The sequence below is a fragment of the Antechinus flavipes genome, chromosome 1 (genome assembly GCF_016432865.1).
Source record: "Antechinus flavipes isolate AdamAnt ecotype Samford, QLD, Australia chromosome 1, AdamAnt_v2, whole genome shotgun sequence".
NCBI lineage: Eukaryota > Metazoa > Chordata > Mammalia > Dasyuromorphia > Dasyuridae > Antechinus > Antechinus flavipes.
The window spans coordinates 83,253,749-83,270,095 of NC_067398.1; the positions used below are offsets into that span (position 1 = coordinate 83,253,749).

General features: G+C 43.6%; 1 protein-coding gene across 1 annotated transcript in view; it reads left to right on the forward strand.

Moving 5' to 3' along the window:
- The window catches only part of CACNA2D2 (calcium voltage-gated channel auxiliary subunit alpha2delta 2), a 441,743-nt gene that overhangs the window by 370,641 nt on the left and 54,755 nt on the right, over nucleotides 1-16,347 (forward strand). The window lies entirely within an intron of this gene.

Genomic DNA, 16,347 nt, shown 5'->3' on the forward strand with positions numbered 1-16,347 from the left:
GTTCTGAAGGCCCTTCCTTTTCGGGGGTTCCGTTCTGTGATTCCAGAGTGAATTGAGTCCGTTTGCTCATTTATTTGTGTCTGAATGTGCATATCCGAGGCCATGAAAATACCCTGGTGTCTCTGAATGTCTCTGTGCCCGCCTTTGTGCAGCGTCTGTGTGTGTGAATGTTTTTGCCCATCTATGTAGGGGGGCGATGTCGTTATCTGTCTCTGGGCAGGGTGTGATGAGAATAAGTGTGACATCCGTGGCCCTTTCAGGGGAATGTTGCTGGGGGCAGGAGGGGATCTGGGTTGTGCATCAGCATCATGTTTCCCTGGAGATCAGGGAGCAGGCTCGAGCAGGATTGACTATGCAGACTTGGTAGGGGGCAAACGGGCATTGCCAGGGCACCAGACTTCAGCCACAACCATCTGCTGATCTCCTGTCTGGCTTGCCCAGAGGTCTCTGCCTGCCTGCTGGCCTAGACTCCCGTTCTGCACGTATGGCCCACTCCTCCTCTCCTGAGAGAAGCCTTCGCCTCGCTTACAGCTTCCTCCCTGCCCAGGCTGTGCTTAGTGCCACCGAAGCTCGGGGCCAAGGGCTAGCTCTGCTTGCAGGCCAATGGCATCAGCTGCCAAAGCTTCACACAACGCATTAGCACAAATAGTGGGGCCATTAACTCCAGGAGCTCCTGAGCTGCAGATGAGCTTCTGGGAAGGCTGGGGCGGGAGGGAATGGAGCACAGGTGGGAACAGGTCAAAGCTGCCTCCAGCCAGCCCAGTGCAGCTACCACTTCCAGAGAGGCAGGAGCTGGGTGGCGGGGAGCTGTCCCAGACAATCAGCAAAATGCTCCTCTCCACCACTACCCACCTTAACACACCTTAGCTGTGTCTTTCAGGAATTTGGGGTTAAAGAGCCAGACTTCTCAGGGTTGGAAAAGGTCTCCAGGCCATCTCACATAATTGGTACCTGAATAGGAATCTAGGCTACAGAATGCCTTACAAGCACCCTTCTAGCTTAGACCTCTAGTGACAGAAGCTCACTATGTCTCTCAGCATCCCATTCATGCTCTTCTGGACAGTTCGAGTCATCTTCATATTGAGCTGAAAGACTTCTTGGTTTCTGGCTAAGAACAAGGGTTAATGTCTCTTCTTAAACTAAGTCAAACTCCACTCCCCGCCTCCTGCCCCTGGTTCTGCCCCAAGGAAGCAGAACAAAGCTTATCCTTTTGCCATGGGAGAGCCCTTCAGTTACAGAAGGGCATTGATCATATTTCCCCCAAGTTTTCTCTTATCCAGACTTGAGTCTATCCTCACAGGACACAGCCTCCAGTCCTCTCACGAGCCTGACTGCTGCTGTCCTTCCAACAAGCTCCAGTTTGTTTGTGTTCTCCCTAAAACGAGGTATCCAGAATTAAACACAGTATGACAGGGGAGTCTGACCAAATCACAGGACCACATAACTAACGCCTCTCTCATTCTAATCCTTTCTTACTGAAGCCTTCCCTGTCACCTTAAAAGTTTCACCATTATATGAGTGCTATGAAATACTATTGTTTTATAAAAAATGATCAGCAGGATGATTTCAGAAAGGTCTAGAGAGACTGACATGAACTGATGCTGAGTGAAGCGAGTAGAACCAAGTGAGCATGGTACACAGCAACAAGATTATGTGAGGATCAACTCTGATGGCTCTTTTCAATAATGAGGTGATTCAGGCCAGTTCTGATAGACTTGTGATGGAGAGAACCATCTGCATCCCGAAAGAAGATTGTCAGGACTGAATGCTGATTATAACCTAGTTTTTCACCTTATTTGTTGTTGTTTTCTTGCTTTTTGTTTTTTTTCTCGGTTTTTTTTTCCTTTTTGATCTGATTTTCCTTATGCAGCATGATAAAAGTCTCACTGTTAGTGAAGAGCCAGTGGGGACACATAGACTCTCAAGGGCTCCTGTGATACCTAGGGTTGAAAAACATCATTTAAGTGGCACTGCATCCATGAAATAAATTGTCACTTGAAAAGATGCAAAGAGTCTGGCCCTTAGGGGTGAGATCTGTGACAGGAAAGTTTCAGAGTGCAGAGAGGTCAGCAGGAGTAATTCCTCATTAGGGACAGAGACAGGAGAACAGCATAACAGATCCTGTTACAAGGAGGCTGTGGTCAGCACCCAAGACCTTATCTGTGGACTTTAAAAACACAATGGCTGAATAGAAGATTCTTGTTCCTAATCTGCTACTTGCTGCTGTGTGATCTTTGACAAGTTCCTTTTTCTCTCTCTGGACCTCAATTTCCTCATCTTGTAGAATCAGAGGAAGGTGTGACTTCTTCCATACCTTCTAGCTTTAATTTTATAAGTACCTTCTTCATCCTTGTCCTCAGGATCCCCATCAGTAAAATAGAGATTGGACCAGTTGATTTCTGAGATCTCTTTGAGGCTTGATCATTCTTAATCTGCCCAAGGTTACAAATTAAGTTGATGGCAGCACTGGCATTCGAACCCAGATCTTCTGCATTCCAATTTCTTTCTCCCTACACAGTCTCTTGACCTAATTTCTACACTGAAGAGGTAGAGGGGGCTTGATGGCTGCAGCCCTGTACTAATCTACCAGGCTCTGCCGAACCTTGGCAGGACAGCTGGGTTCTGGAGGAAGTGCAATAATCCTCGTTAGTGGGACCTGGCCCTCAAACCAGCACTTCCCACAGATGGGCGACAGGTGCAGAATGTACCAATAACAATTTAGGGCAGAAGATGATGGCGGCCTTGCTGGCTGCCTCCTCCGCTGCCAACCCCTGGCCTCTCAAGGACCATTCAACTTCAGCCAGCAATTTCAGAAACAGACGCAGCGTGCCTGGGTATAGCAATCCAAGAAAGGGTCTGTGAGTTATCACAGACCCCAACCAGAGCCCTCCCCACATCAGTCCTTATCCAGCCTAGTCACTGGGGCTGAATTCAGAATGCTGTGCTGTCCACAAGCTCCCTGCAAGCTGTCAGTCCCACTTCCTTTTGGGCCTAACTCCCTTCCTTACACACCAACCTTATATCTAGGTTAAAACAAGATGGAGGACTCAGTCTTGGAGATACTTTTCCACTGCCTTTCATCAAAAGGCAATCCACAAGCATTTAACATAGCTGTCCGTCAACATTGAGCCTCTTCACTTCCACCTCCATTTTGTATATAAGGAAAACTAAGGTTTCACCTAACCTCCTTAGTGATCAGGGAATGGAGACAGATCTTGATACACAGTAGGCACTTAATAAATACTGATTAAGCTACTCTACATCCCTGTATAATAAATAAATGGTAATAAACAGTATAGATACTGTTATTTCCATTTCACAGAAAAAGCAAGACACTAGACATAAAAGATAAAAGTAAATCAATTCCTGTCTTCAAGAAGCTTACAGTCTAAGGAACAGAACATATTCAGAAACACATTCAAAAATAATATAAAGTAATTTATGGAAAAATCAATAACAGCTGAGGGATCAGGAAGGTCCACAAGTAGAAGGCAGCGATCCTTAAGCTAGACTATCCAAGAGGCAGAATTGAAAACGAAGGGCATTCCAGTCATGGGAGGAAGACAGAGAAATGTGTGTGCCAGTACAGATCCTACTCACTCTCCATCCCTTTTTACAATGGAGGGAAATCAAGGCAAGGAAAACCTTCATTTCCTCAATGAGCAGAGAATGGAAGCAAGGCTGAGCACAGTGGGGCCTAGGGCTATGATCTCTCTAAGGCCTTGACTGATATTTCAGAACTTCTGTTCAGAGATAGTTCTGAAGCTCCCATTAGACCTATTAGGAATCTTTATCACTGCTGATAGCCTTCCAGAAGAAATGGGGCTGGAGGGATGCCTATAATATACTTTAAAAAAGCCTGGCTATCCCAACTCCAATTTCCACCTGGAGCTTTTCCCTCTGCAGTCCAACTGTCATCCAACAAGGGATGAGTCCCCTCCCCCATTCTTCCCCCTACATGGCCATCCACTAATTTTCAATCTTGGCTTATCAGCTCTAGGCTAAAATATTAATTTTGAAGTGAAGAAAGCGAAAGAACTATTCCTTTCAAGTCTCCTCTGCAGGAAAGGCTGGATGAGACTGGCAATCAGAGAGTCAGGTTTCCATTAAATCCCTGGGCACATCTTCCTGCATCTTTTCCCCTTCCCCCAAGGATACGCACAGGGTGGAGCCCCAAGGAAATGACTGAAGAAAGAAGAGGAACTTGGAGTTACCCTGGGAACCCTGCCCTGGAAAAGGAGCAACTAGGATCCAAATGCCTGGGCTTGACCTTTCCAGGATTGGAAATCAATTGGTTCTGGGTGAACGGCCCATGCTGGTATCATCCTACCCTGTGCATAAAAGGGAGAGAGAACTAAGGTCTTATTGGGAGGACGAACTTCTGGAAGGATAGTGGTCTTTGATTCAAGCAAATGTGTCAATTCCATTTTAAAAATTGTAAAAGAAAAGAGGTCCTCTTCAGTGAGGTGAAAAGATTCCTTTATCTGATATCAGAATTGACTGATCCAAGGTGTGGCATTTACAAACTGTGTGATCTGAAGCAAGTCCCTTACCCTATCTCTGAATCTTAGTACGATGCGAGAATTGGCCTGAATAACTAGTAACTAAGGTCCCTTCCAGCCCTAAATTCTCTCATTCATAATGGTGAGATGCAGTGATACTGATAATTTAAAAACCATGAAAAAAAATTGTCAATGGCTTTGAGACAAATTATATGTTCGTTTTGTGTGTGTGGTTTTTTCAACAACAGATTATGGTTTTCTCATTTAGCCTGGCTCAGACTCAGTAGAATGTACTCACTCTAACTGACAATGGGGGAAATGGGAAAGACCCACAAGGATGTCAAAAGCCTGAGGAGCTGGCTTGGGATCAAACATTAGCCACAAATAATGTGTAAAGTATATACTCAAGAGTTATCCCCAGTGAAGGTAGAACAGATAGAAGATATCTCTCCCCACCCCTTCTTTAGTTCCTAAATTACAAAGATCCTTTCTTAACCAGACCCGCCCCTTTTACTGAGGACTGACACAAAAATTAGGTCTCTTCCACCATTTTATCTGAGAGAAGAGTTGCTAACTATAGACATGGTCATGCAGTAATGTCCAGAGAGTCTAAATATGCTGGGAAGGCCTGAAATAACAGCTATGCTTAAGAACTAGGGGGGAGGGGAGGAAGAAGGGAAGAGTAGGGTGATCTGCTTATCTCTAATATGTGCAGACAAAGGCTGGGAGGGACAAGGTAAGCAGTCAGCCATTTGAACTATAAAAGCTGGGTATTTTGACTCTATAGTAAAACAGAGTATCAGAAGAATTTAGAGGAAACTAGACACTCAGGTCAGAGGAGATCCAAATCCAGAAGTAAAAAAGATAAAGGTCAATTCATCCCTATTTCTACCAAGGATTATGGTAGGAAAGCTGACAGAGAGACAAACAGATGGTGGGGATAGAGAGGGAGGAGAGGAAAAGAAAGACAGAGACAGAGTGAGAGAGAGACAGAGAGACAGAATTAACTCCTAACCTCAGCACCTGCATAGAAGGCTTTTGAAATATTACTTTTTGTAAGCCATTTTCTGGCTCATAAAATGTTCATTACTGTTGCTTTTGTCATGAACACACTTTCTACATGTGCATACCCAGAAGCCCACCCAAACTAAAAATTTTCATCCTTGAAACAGAAAACCATCAGCTCTTTCTGCAATTCTATAGTCCCTGGCCCTACTTCCCTTATTTCATCTGTATCCTCCAGGCCTGCTGCATGCATGTGGGCACACACAGATGTTTTTGTGTGTATTTGCATATGTGTTTATGAACTTCTATTCCTCTTGTGGGGGTTTTTCACATGTGTATATTTTATTATTTATGTGCACATTTTTTTATTTACATGATGGTGGGGCAAGTCACAGGTATGCATTAGGAGAATGAGTTTCCATCTGCTGCATTGGTTTAGCAAAATTGCCATGACGAGTAACAGATGAGCACCATGTGTGTGTCCATAGGGGGGCCAGACCAGCAGACTCTGCTGGCAGACGGCCCCATTTCACCCCCACGTTCCATCAACTCCATTAACAGAAATTCCTAATAGGAGTTCTATTTGCCACACATTCAATTCCCCTGTTCCAACTGTGTGTGTCTATCTGTCTTTCTGCCTTTATGATGCTGTCTTTTTGTATATATTCTTTTAATGTTTCTTTCTTGTGTCTCTTTCTCTGTGTCCATCTGATCCTTGCTGTCTCTTGGTCTCATGGTGTCTCTGTCCCACCCCCACTCTTTTTCCTTGAGCTCTGCCTTTGCCTCAATCCTTCAGGCAGCTTCTATGATCCCTCTCTCTAAAGTCCTTTCCCCCAGGACTGGAGGGAGAGGAAAGAGGGTGCAGCTATAAAGAGAGAAGTGCCACTGTCTCATCTGGCTGCAGATATTTTATGGACACTTTGGCATGAGTAACAGCCTGGCCCTACCCCAAATAGGTAACTACCCAATGCTATTGCCTTTCCCAGTGAAGGCAGGAGTTACATGGCAGAAAGTCTGGAAGTGCAATTCAGCTCCCCATAGTAACATAAAGTCACAAAGATCTTGTCACAAAGAGGGCTCAACACACTTTTCCACAAGCAGAGGTTGATCTTCAGTGGGCAAAATCTTTCAAAGATATTTTTGAAAACCACATCTTTTGGAATGCACACAGCTTAGGAGGAGGTCAGGAACTGATAATCAGTGGGAATTATGATTGCCTCCCCAATTGTCATAAAAGGCTTGGACCCAGAGTCAAAGTGGAGTGGACATTCTGCATAGACTGGAGAAGTCCCGTAATTCAGCACCATGGCCAGCAGTCATTGTGAAACTATTGCCTTTACTGGGCCCCCTGCTGCCAAACCTGTTTATGGTGTCACCTATACTTAGCTGCTTTCACCCCAAACCCTCAATGAATTTTAGTTGAAGAAAATTTACTATCCTTGTAGTTAGCCCACTAGCTGTATGCAAATCACTACTACTGTTAAAGTGTTTATACAAGCTTTAAGTATAATAAATATGCCCTTTGAAATGTCTGCTGAGCTAGGGGATCTGTCCTCTGAAATGAGCTCGGTATATAGCCCTGGTTCTAGACTGGGTGATGAGTTCGGAGCTGGAATCGTGATTCTAGAAAAGCTCTGAACTGAGATCTAAGCAAGAATGGAGTTTTCAGGCTGAGGGATGGCAGAATTGGTGGTAAGCAATCTGGAGGATGCTCAGAGTCCATGGGTTTTGTATCCTTGCCCTTGTCCTTGTAAAAGGTTTACCTAAAAAGTTAGAAAATAAAATCAAATATACTAATTTGCAGTCATCTCACCATTTCCAGCCCTGTTTTCATTACAGAGGGAAAGTGCATCGGAGCCGTGTTTATAACCCCCTTTTAGATAACAAATCACATTTTCTTTTTGCCAGAGAGTGTGTAGAATTGATATTTTTCCCCTCGGTTTAATGGGTTTGTGTGTTCAGGAATGATCTTCATCAACCGAGACTCCTGATTGTGTTTGATGTAATGTCAGCTTTCATTATGCTCTCCGATCCCAGCCAAGATAAGAATGCCTACTGGCTGTATAGCCTAGTCCCAGCTCTGCCCCGAGCCTAGCCCTAACTCCAGTCATAGAATTAACCCTAGCCCAAACCCAACTCAAGGCCCTGGACCCCAGTCCTAAGACCACCCATATGTGAACCTGATCTTGTCTAATCCCAAACTGAAGCTTGTCATTAACTCTCACCCCAGTCAAGACTCGACTAGAGTCAAGTCTAAATCCAAAATATTTAGTACCACTCCCGGTCCTAACCTTGTCCCCACTCTGGCATTAAAGCTGATACCAAGCCCTAACAATAATTCTAGCCCCACCTTCAGCTCTGATCAAAGCCCAACCCCAAAGCTGGACCTCAGCCCTCGCCCTGACCGCAGGTCTGCATAAGAACTCATCCCTAACTTTTCACCCTAACTCTAACCAACACCATGACTAATTCAACAACTATAACCAACCCTAACCCTAACTCTGATCCCAGTTTCAGTCCATACATGCAAACTGGTCCCAGCACAACCTATGTCTCAGCCCCCACATCTAGCCTTTATGTCCTCCAGGAGCAGAATAGAGCCAGGTTTAGTAATTCAGGACCAGTAATTCTCTTATTGGAACATAGTCAAGAGAAAAGGAATGCTTAAGACACTTATTCTCTTAACCTAGATTCCGTAGGATGGGTTCCTCTTAACCCCAACCAAAGACCTCAGAGAAAGAAGAAATGCCTTCATAATGGTGATTCCCTAAATCCCTCATGCACTCAGTTTAAGGCCACCCCTCCTGCCAAGGTCAGAAAGCTAACAATTGGTCTTGATCCCAGCCCCAGCAGCCCCAGGGAAGAGGTATAGTTACAGCTGAGCAAATAGTGATTTCTCAAAGTAAACAGCCACAGGACCTAGAGCTGTAGAAGGCAATAGGCTTAGAGGCATAGACTCATAAGTGTCAGAGCTGAAAAGGAGTTTAGATGTCATCTAACCTAGCTCCCTCTTTACAGAGAAGAAAATTGAGGTCCAAAATAGTCAAGGGACTTGAACAACATCACACAGTGAATGAACAGCAAATCTGTGATTAGAACTCAAAAAAAAAAAAAAAAAAAGGCAGTGTGATCTGATAGAACATCTGAATGACCTCAGGGGACCTAACTTCTGACCCTAACTGTAATCTTGACTGACATTTAGTTTCTTGGAAACTATTTCCTCCCTAAAATAAGAGAATTGGGCCCTATGATCTTTAAGGTCTCTTCCAGCTCAAAGTCTATGACAACAGACTATATGCAAAATCTGCAATTAGAACTGACAGAAATAAAACTTAGGTAGGATTTTGTCCCTGCCCTTCTGAAGCTCACACCTTAGGAAGATGAGTCTTGGTGATATAGTAGAAAGAATACTGAACTGGCCATCAATCAAGCTGGATTTAAGACTGCCATTTACTACATGTGTGATCTTGAGCAAATCACATAACTCCCTGTGCCTCAATTCTCTCATTTTTAAAATGAGGAAATTGGGCTAAATTCTTCAACTTATAAATGATCCAAGAATATAAATAGAAGGTTTTCAGATGAAGGAATCCAAGCTATACATAGGCATATGAAAAAAAAAACTTCTAATTAACCAATAATTAGAGAAATACAAAGTAAAACAATCAAATGCAACAGATTAGCAAAGTTGATTTTTAAAAATAAGGGAAATGACAAATGCTAAAGGGTTAGGCTTGCTAAATGCTGGAGGAGCTGAGGGAAGGCAGGCAAGTACATTAATGCATTAATGCATTGCTCATAGAGCTGTAAACCTAGTCATTTTGGAAAGCAATTTGGAGTTATGCCTGAAAAGCTATTAAAATATGCATACCCTTTGATCCAATGAAGACCAACTAGGTCTATACCTGAAGAAATTAAAGAAAAAGGAAAAGGATACAAACCAAAAATATCTAAGCCATTTTTTTGTGATGACAAAGAATAAGAACCAAGGAGATGCCCATTAATTGGGTAATGGCTGAGCAAATTGTGGTATATAAATGTATTGGAATACTAATGTGCTGTAAGAAATAATTGAAGGGTGTGGCGCCATAAAAACTTCTGGTTCAAGGTGAAATGAATAGAGTTTATATAGTAATAATACAATAAAGACAAACAACTTTGAAAGACTTAGAAACTGATCAACACAATGAGGAAACAAAATTCCAGAAGACTCATGAAATGAGTTCTCTACCTCTAGAGGAAACTTGGAGTGCAATTAGAAGCATTTTTTAACATAGTCAATGAGATTTGCTTTTTTTTTTGCTTTCTCTATTGGGACAGGAAAAGATGGAAGGGAGAGAATTTAGGTCTGAAAATAAAATTGAATTTCTTCCGAGAGAAAGAGGGAAGATTAGAATATAGCACTTAGACAAGTAACCAAAAATTTCTCAGCAGAATCTAGATGATCAAATGATCATCTAGTGAATTGTGGTATTGAAGAGGGAATTCATCCTTATAGTGGGTTGTATTCATTGCTTTCAGGGATCCTTTTTGTAATAAAAAGAGATTGCATTTTGTCAACATTAAGAGTAAACTGAATGTTGGTGATGTTTTGAGGTGATAGAAACATTTTTACTTGTTTGTTAGGGAGATGATGGTTATATAGCCAATGATTGAATAAGAATATGAGTGGAACCCATTGAAAAAAGGCAATAAGAGAACATCAGTAACTTCTGACCTATATGCCTACTTTCCCATTTTTTATAAATTTCTTAAATGAGAATAATATACATGTAACTTGAGGTCATCCTTGATTTTTTTAAAAATATGCCCAGAGAAAGGACAGACTTTTGCAAGCAATATTCTACATCAGATCTTATCTTTGCTGTTTACACCTGAAAATACAAGACTCCACTCGTACTTATTGTTTGCTGACCTCTCTTTAAAAAGAATTTGATTCAAAAAAGCAAATGCCAACGCTTTAAAGACTCTCCCCAATCAAACTGCCTCCTATGCTTAAGTCTAAATCATAGAAGATTCCTTGAGTGATGTAACCCATAGAGATCACTTTGCTCTAAGAACCTCAGATTATTACCATCAATCAGAGCATAAAACAAGGAGACATATGCTTGGCACTGCCATGGAACTTCTCCAGAGCAGAGTCAATATTAAAATGGGATTTACTATAGCTGGTAAGGTCCTCCAAAAGCTCCTGTTTGCATATGGCTGATGACGTTAAGCCTTGAAACATTATAAACTCTCCTGAGTGAGATCTACTCACTCCAAGGACTTTGCCCTAACTACCCACGCAAGAAAAACCAACTAGATGAAGAATGCCTATTGTCCAAATTATGATAGTCAGTCACGTCCAAATACACACACACACACACACACACAGGATTTGAACTCAGAACTTTCATACTCCAGAGAACTCATTATTCACTAACAGCTGCTACTCATTCAAGACATTAGCAAATAAAAGCACCACCCAACCTAAAGTGGGTACTACCTGTCCTCCGCTCTATTTCCTGCAACCAGATTTTTAATAACGTTGCAACTATTATTAAATCAGCCTTAGGAAATACATTCTTATGACTTTGCCATATATAAGTTCACTCTCTATCTTAATGACTTCACACTCCAGTTACTAGCCATGACTACCTAGATTAATAGGTTGTTTCCCCCATTAGAATGTAAGGTTTTGTGAACAAGACCTGTCTTGCTTTTTTATTATTATTATTATTTGCAGACTTGGGGCTTAGCCTAATGTTTAATATACAGTAGGTGCTTAATAATTGTTTTTTCATTGATTCATTCACTTCCAGACTTCCTAAAATATGTAGATTAGGGAAGGGGTGTCAATAAAGAGTGAGTGCCAAACAAGAAAAGGGATAAACAAGAAAAGAGATAGGGAACTAGAAATCATTGTAGCTGGTCTCTGAATGTAAATTGAAGGGCCTGGGACTTGGTGCCTGGAGCTAGGGTTTAGAAGATATCAGTGAGGTTTATAAAAAATACTAACAAGAAAGAATACCAGATCCTAGGGCAAAATCCTTAGAGAAGGAAGTGGTATTCAGGAAGCTGTGAGGTATGGGAAGGGTAGAAGGATCAGGCTGGAAAGCCAGAGTATGCAAGAGGTCTTGTGATTAGAGAAAGTAGGGCCAGAAAGTAGGGACCATCTAGTTTAACTCTCTCAATTTACAAGTAGGTAAACAGTCTCAGAGAAAAGAGTTGGCCTCAAGTCACAAGGCAAGTAGGTGTCAGGGCTAAGACTAAGACTGGGTTTTCCTGAGTTCCTGGGAAATTGAGAAGATGGGATGTGGAGGAATTGACATATGGGAGATTGGAATAGGAGACCATAGCCTCTGTCTGAGTGGAGCTCAGTAGGAATAATTGTCATTAATTATTATATAACAAATCCCAGACACAGATAAAGGACATCAACTATATTTCCTCAAACCATGTCTAAAGCCAACTGTCTCTACCCCTACCCTGAAAGATAGAATGGAAGCCACTAGAAAAGGGAGACAGAAAATTAAGTCTCAGAACAGCCAATTTCATCTTGGACCCAAGCTGTCCATCCAGAGAGTCCATGAATGTAGAGCCAGGAGGACAGCCTGGAGAAAGGTACCTTCCCACTGTCCCACTCACACCGAGGCTCCTAGAAACCTACTCAGAAACCTTGCTTTTCTCTTTTGGCTCCCATTTCTTCCCCAACGTTTGTTAGAATTTCACAGAATTTCACACTTTAATACAATGTTAAAGCAAGAAATCTTAGAAATTTTCTATCTCACTTCTCTCATTTTAATGATCAAGAACCAGTCCCAGGCCTGCCACAGGGTGAGCGGCAGTCAGGACTAGAACTCAGTTTCTTAGATTCCCAGGTCAGGGCTCTGGCAATGGCTTCCCCCAACAGCCCCTGGCTGTGGTCCCAGAATACCTGTAGCCCACTCCCAGGAAAGCCATGGCTTTGAACTCTCTACAACCACCACCAACACCACCAGCATCATAAACTGACCTGGTACAGAACCAGGCAGGCTCTGACCCAGCTGCTCTACTGCCAGGGCGCGCCACAAAAGTGTGCCTGGGACTAGTCAGATGTCATTTAATGAGAGAAGGAGTTGGGGGACAGGACATGGTGGGAGAGAGGTAGGCTCGGCCTGCCCCAACCTCACCTTCCCCATATTTAAAAGGCAAGAAGCCAGAGGTTTCTCCAGATCATCAGATGTGGGAGGTGAGACCTGGAGGATAAGAGGGAAGGAGAATGGGGCCCCCAGGGACAAACCTTAAGGTCCCAAGCTACTCATAATTTTTCTTTGCTGAGGCAATTGGGATTAAGTGACTTGCCCAGGGTCATACAGCTAGGAAGTATTAAGTGTCTGAGGTCGGATTTGAACTCAGGTCCACCTGACTTCAGGACTGATGCTCTATTCACTGTGCCACCTAGCTGCCCCAACTACTCATAAATTAAAGGGGAAAAAATTTGCTATGAGTGACAGCTATGGAAAGTGAATGCTGACTTCACTTAAAAAGGAGGGAGAGGCAGATAGTTGGTACAATGGATAAAGCACCATCCCTGAAGTCAGGAGGATCTGAGTTCAAATCTGGTCTCAGGCACTTAACACTTCCTAGCTGTGTGACCCTGAGCAAGTCACTTAACTCCAATTGCCTCAGCAAAAAATAAATTTAAAAATAAAATTAAAAAGGAGGGAGAGGGACAGGAAGGGGAGGGGAGGAGAACAAGCAAATAAAATCACTTAATCTCTCAATGATCCAGACCGAAGAGAAGGGGAGTACAGCTCTGAAACTAGTGAAATCACACGTCCAAGCTCTGTCCAGTCCCTGTGGGCGGCTGTATTGTGTTTATGAGGGCACACATGTGAAGTGACATACATGCATGTGAGAGTCCCGTTTGTATGTGTTTGTATGGACACATTTATATCTTATTGGGGGGGGGGTGTTTTAGGCGACTGGTTGGTTGGGAGTGGGGAAGGCCCAAGGAGGGATAGCTTTTCTTGTTTTCTTCTGGTTATAATGATAGGGACACTGGGAGTATCTCCAGGAACTGCCCCAAAGCAGTTTCTCTCCTGCGCTTCTTAGAAGAGAAGTGATGGTCTCATACAATCCCTAGACAAAAGCCAGATCCCAGAGTGAGCCCCGAGCTAAGACCTACTCTCACCCCCTCCCCAATATCTTAGAGGAAGTCCATGTGCCTAAGGGGAAGAGAAATGGGAGGAGGAGAAGAGGAAGAATTGATCTGGTAGGTCTGGGAGAAGGAGGAAAGGACAGAGTTCATGACAGGACCCAGTTCTGATCCTCCGGCGTGGATTTCCATCCTTTCTCCAACAATATAAGAAAAAAGTGCAAAGCCTGGGGCAGCTCCTGATCAACACCAGGTGCCCACCCCACCACCGGCCTGGCTGTCACACTCATTCCTGATTAAAGGTCATTAAACATGAAATTAGCCCGTTTGTGTTATGGGTCTCCTGGGGTCCTAGGTAATTATAGCATGCAGATGGCTGGGAACCCAGGCCCCACGACTGACCAACCGTACCAGGCAGAGCCAGGTCAGAAGGAAGGAGGGGAGGGAGCTTCTGGCAGGAGTAATGATTGTGTTTCCTCCTTCTCAAGTTGTAAACCCATCACGTTTCACAACAAATCACAGATAATTAATAAGAACATTCCCACAATGACTGGACTTTTAATAAAAGATATTGGAAGATATGAAGTCGATTCATCATTCTATCTCTTCTTCCCTGCCTCTCTCCTCATTGCCTATCTCCCCCCCTTCTTTTTCTCTCTCTCCCCTTCTCTCTCTCTCCTCTCTCTTCTCTCTCTCCTCCCTCTCTCCTTGTCTCTCTCTCTCTCCCCTCTTTCCTTCTCTCTCTCTCCCCTCTCCCTTTTTGTCGCCCTATTTCTCTCTCTCCTCTTCCTATGCCCCTCTCCCTCCCTCCTCTCTCTCTTTCTATGCCCCTCTCTCCTTTCCTGCCTTTCTCTCTTTCTTCCTCCATCCCTTCCTCTTCTCTCTATTTCTGTCTCTCTCTCCTTTCCCTCTCTCTCCTGCTTCTCCCTCTTTCTCTCCTTTCCTCCTCTCCCTTTCAATCTCCCCCCATTATCTTTTTTTCATCTCTAATATCAATCCTGAGTGAGAGAGTGTGTCTGGGACCATTCTTCTGGCTTGGGGCTCAGTTTGGAGGACAGAGACTGCTTGGTAGAGATACCACAGAGCAGTGAGTAGGTCCTCCTGCCAGGTACTTTGGAGCAGAAGTCGGGCATTAGGAGCCTGGGAAATGGCACCAGATTGGCCCAATGGTGCCCTCCATCATTAGAGTCTGGTTGGTGTCCTATCTTCACAACGGCACTGAATCCAGGTGGCAATAAACAGTAGACACTGCTAGGTCTTGATGGCAGTGACAGCCATGTCCTGCATCACCTTCAGGAAGCAATAACCCTATATCGTGCATCAGGACCAGGTCACAGTGACCCTCATAGACTACAATGGGTCCAGACTTACCCTTCACTGTGTGGGGGCCAAGTAGCTAATCTAGGTCCTCTGGAATGTCTGAAGAGGGAGGACATTCTGGGTCAGCCCAGCACAGTTTCAGAGCCCCCACCTCTCCAGCATTCAGCCAGGCAGGCAAATGTTTTTTGCTCTCGTGATTCTACCTTTGCTCGATCCCCAGTCCTAACCATCCCAGCCATGAGATTGTAAGTGTTCTGTGGAAGAGACCTGGATTTGTTACGGGGTTTCTTGTTTTTTTACACTTCATATCTTCCGCATCTCGTCTAATACTTGGCACATAATAAGTATCTGTTGATTGGCTGCCACCTGCCACCTCTCCACAGGAGGAAATCAGTCTTTGTAGTTATAGGATCTAGAGAAGGCAAGGGAAGGGTAATGTATAGGGGAGGAGTCAGAACCAATTTAGAATCTTCCCTTTCATCAGATCAACTAGTTCTGTAGATTTTGTGCCTTCCTACCTCCAGCCCAAGTGATCTTGGCCCCATCCATCTATGTGACCTGGACATAGGGAATGTGTCCGTAAGTCCGTTCCTGAAGACAGAGCTTACTTAGACCTACGTGTGCTATCCCCAAAGACATTGTAACGTAGAGGAAAGCACTGGATTTATAATTAGAAAGGACCTGACTCTGCCTCTTAATACCTATGTGATCTTAACCTCTCTAGGTTTCAGTTTCCTCATCTGTAAAAAGAAAAGGTTCAATTAAATAATATCTAAAATCTCTTTGAGCTGCTTGAAGGCTCTTAATCATATGTCAGGGCATAAATCCATGCATGTGGCCCAGGGCTGGGAACCCTAGAGTATGGCACAGTCTGCCTATGTCTATGTATATATTTGGGCTGGGGGCCAGGGCTTCTTCCCCCAAAAAAAGCCTCTGGGAACAGTGTCCTAGCCAGGTTTCTCCCATCCTAGGCCAGATAAGATCCAGTGAGAAAGTCAATAAATGACTTTGGTAACATGTCTGACATCCTTCTCTTGATAGGACCCTAGATTTAAAGTACTTTATATGTTTAGAAGAATTGCACATATTTAACCAATATTGGATTACTTGCTGTCTAGGGGAAGGGAAGAGATGGAAAGGGAGGGAGAAAAATTTGGACCATAAGGTTTTGCAAGGGTAGATATTGAAAACTATCTTTACATTGCATATATTTTGAAAAATAAAATGCTATTATAGTACTCTATCTACTCCCAAAGAAACCTACTTGTAAGGAGGTGGAGATGCAGGTTCCTAAGGAATAGGTTGAAGAATTGAAGTAGGGATTGTCAGTGAAACAGCCCCACCCTGTGGGAGCCCAGTGAATAGGAAATGAGGGTGGGCTTTGCAGGAGTTTCAGGG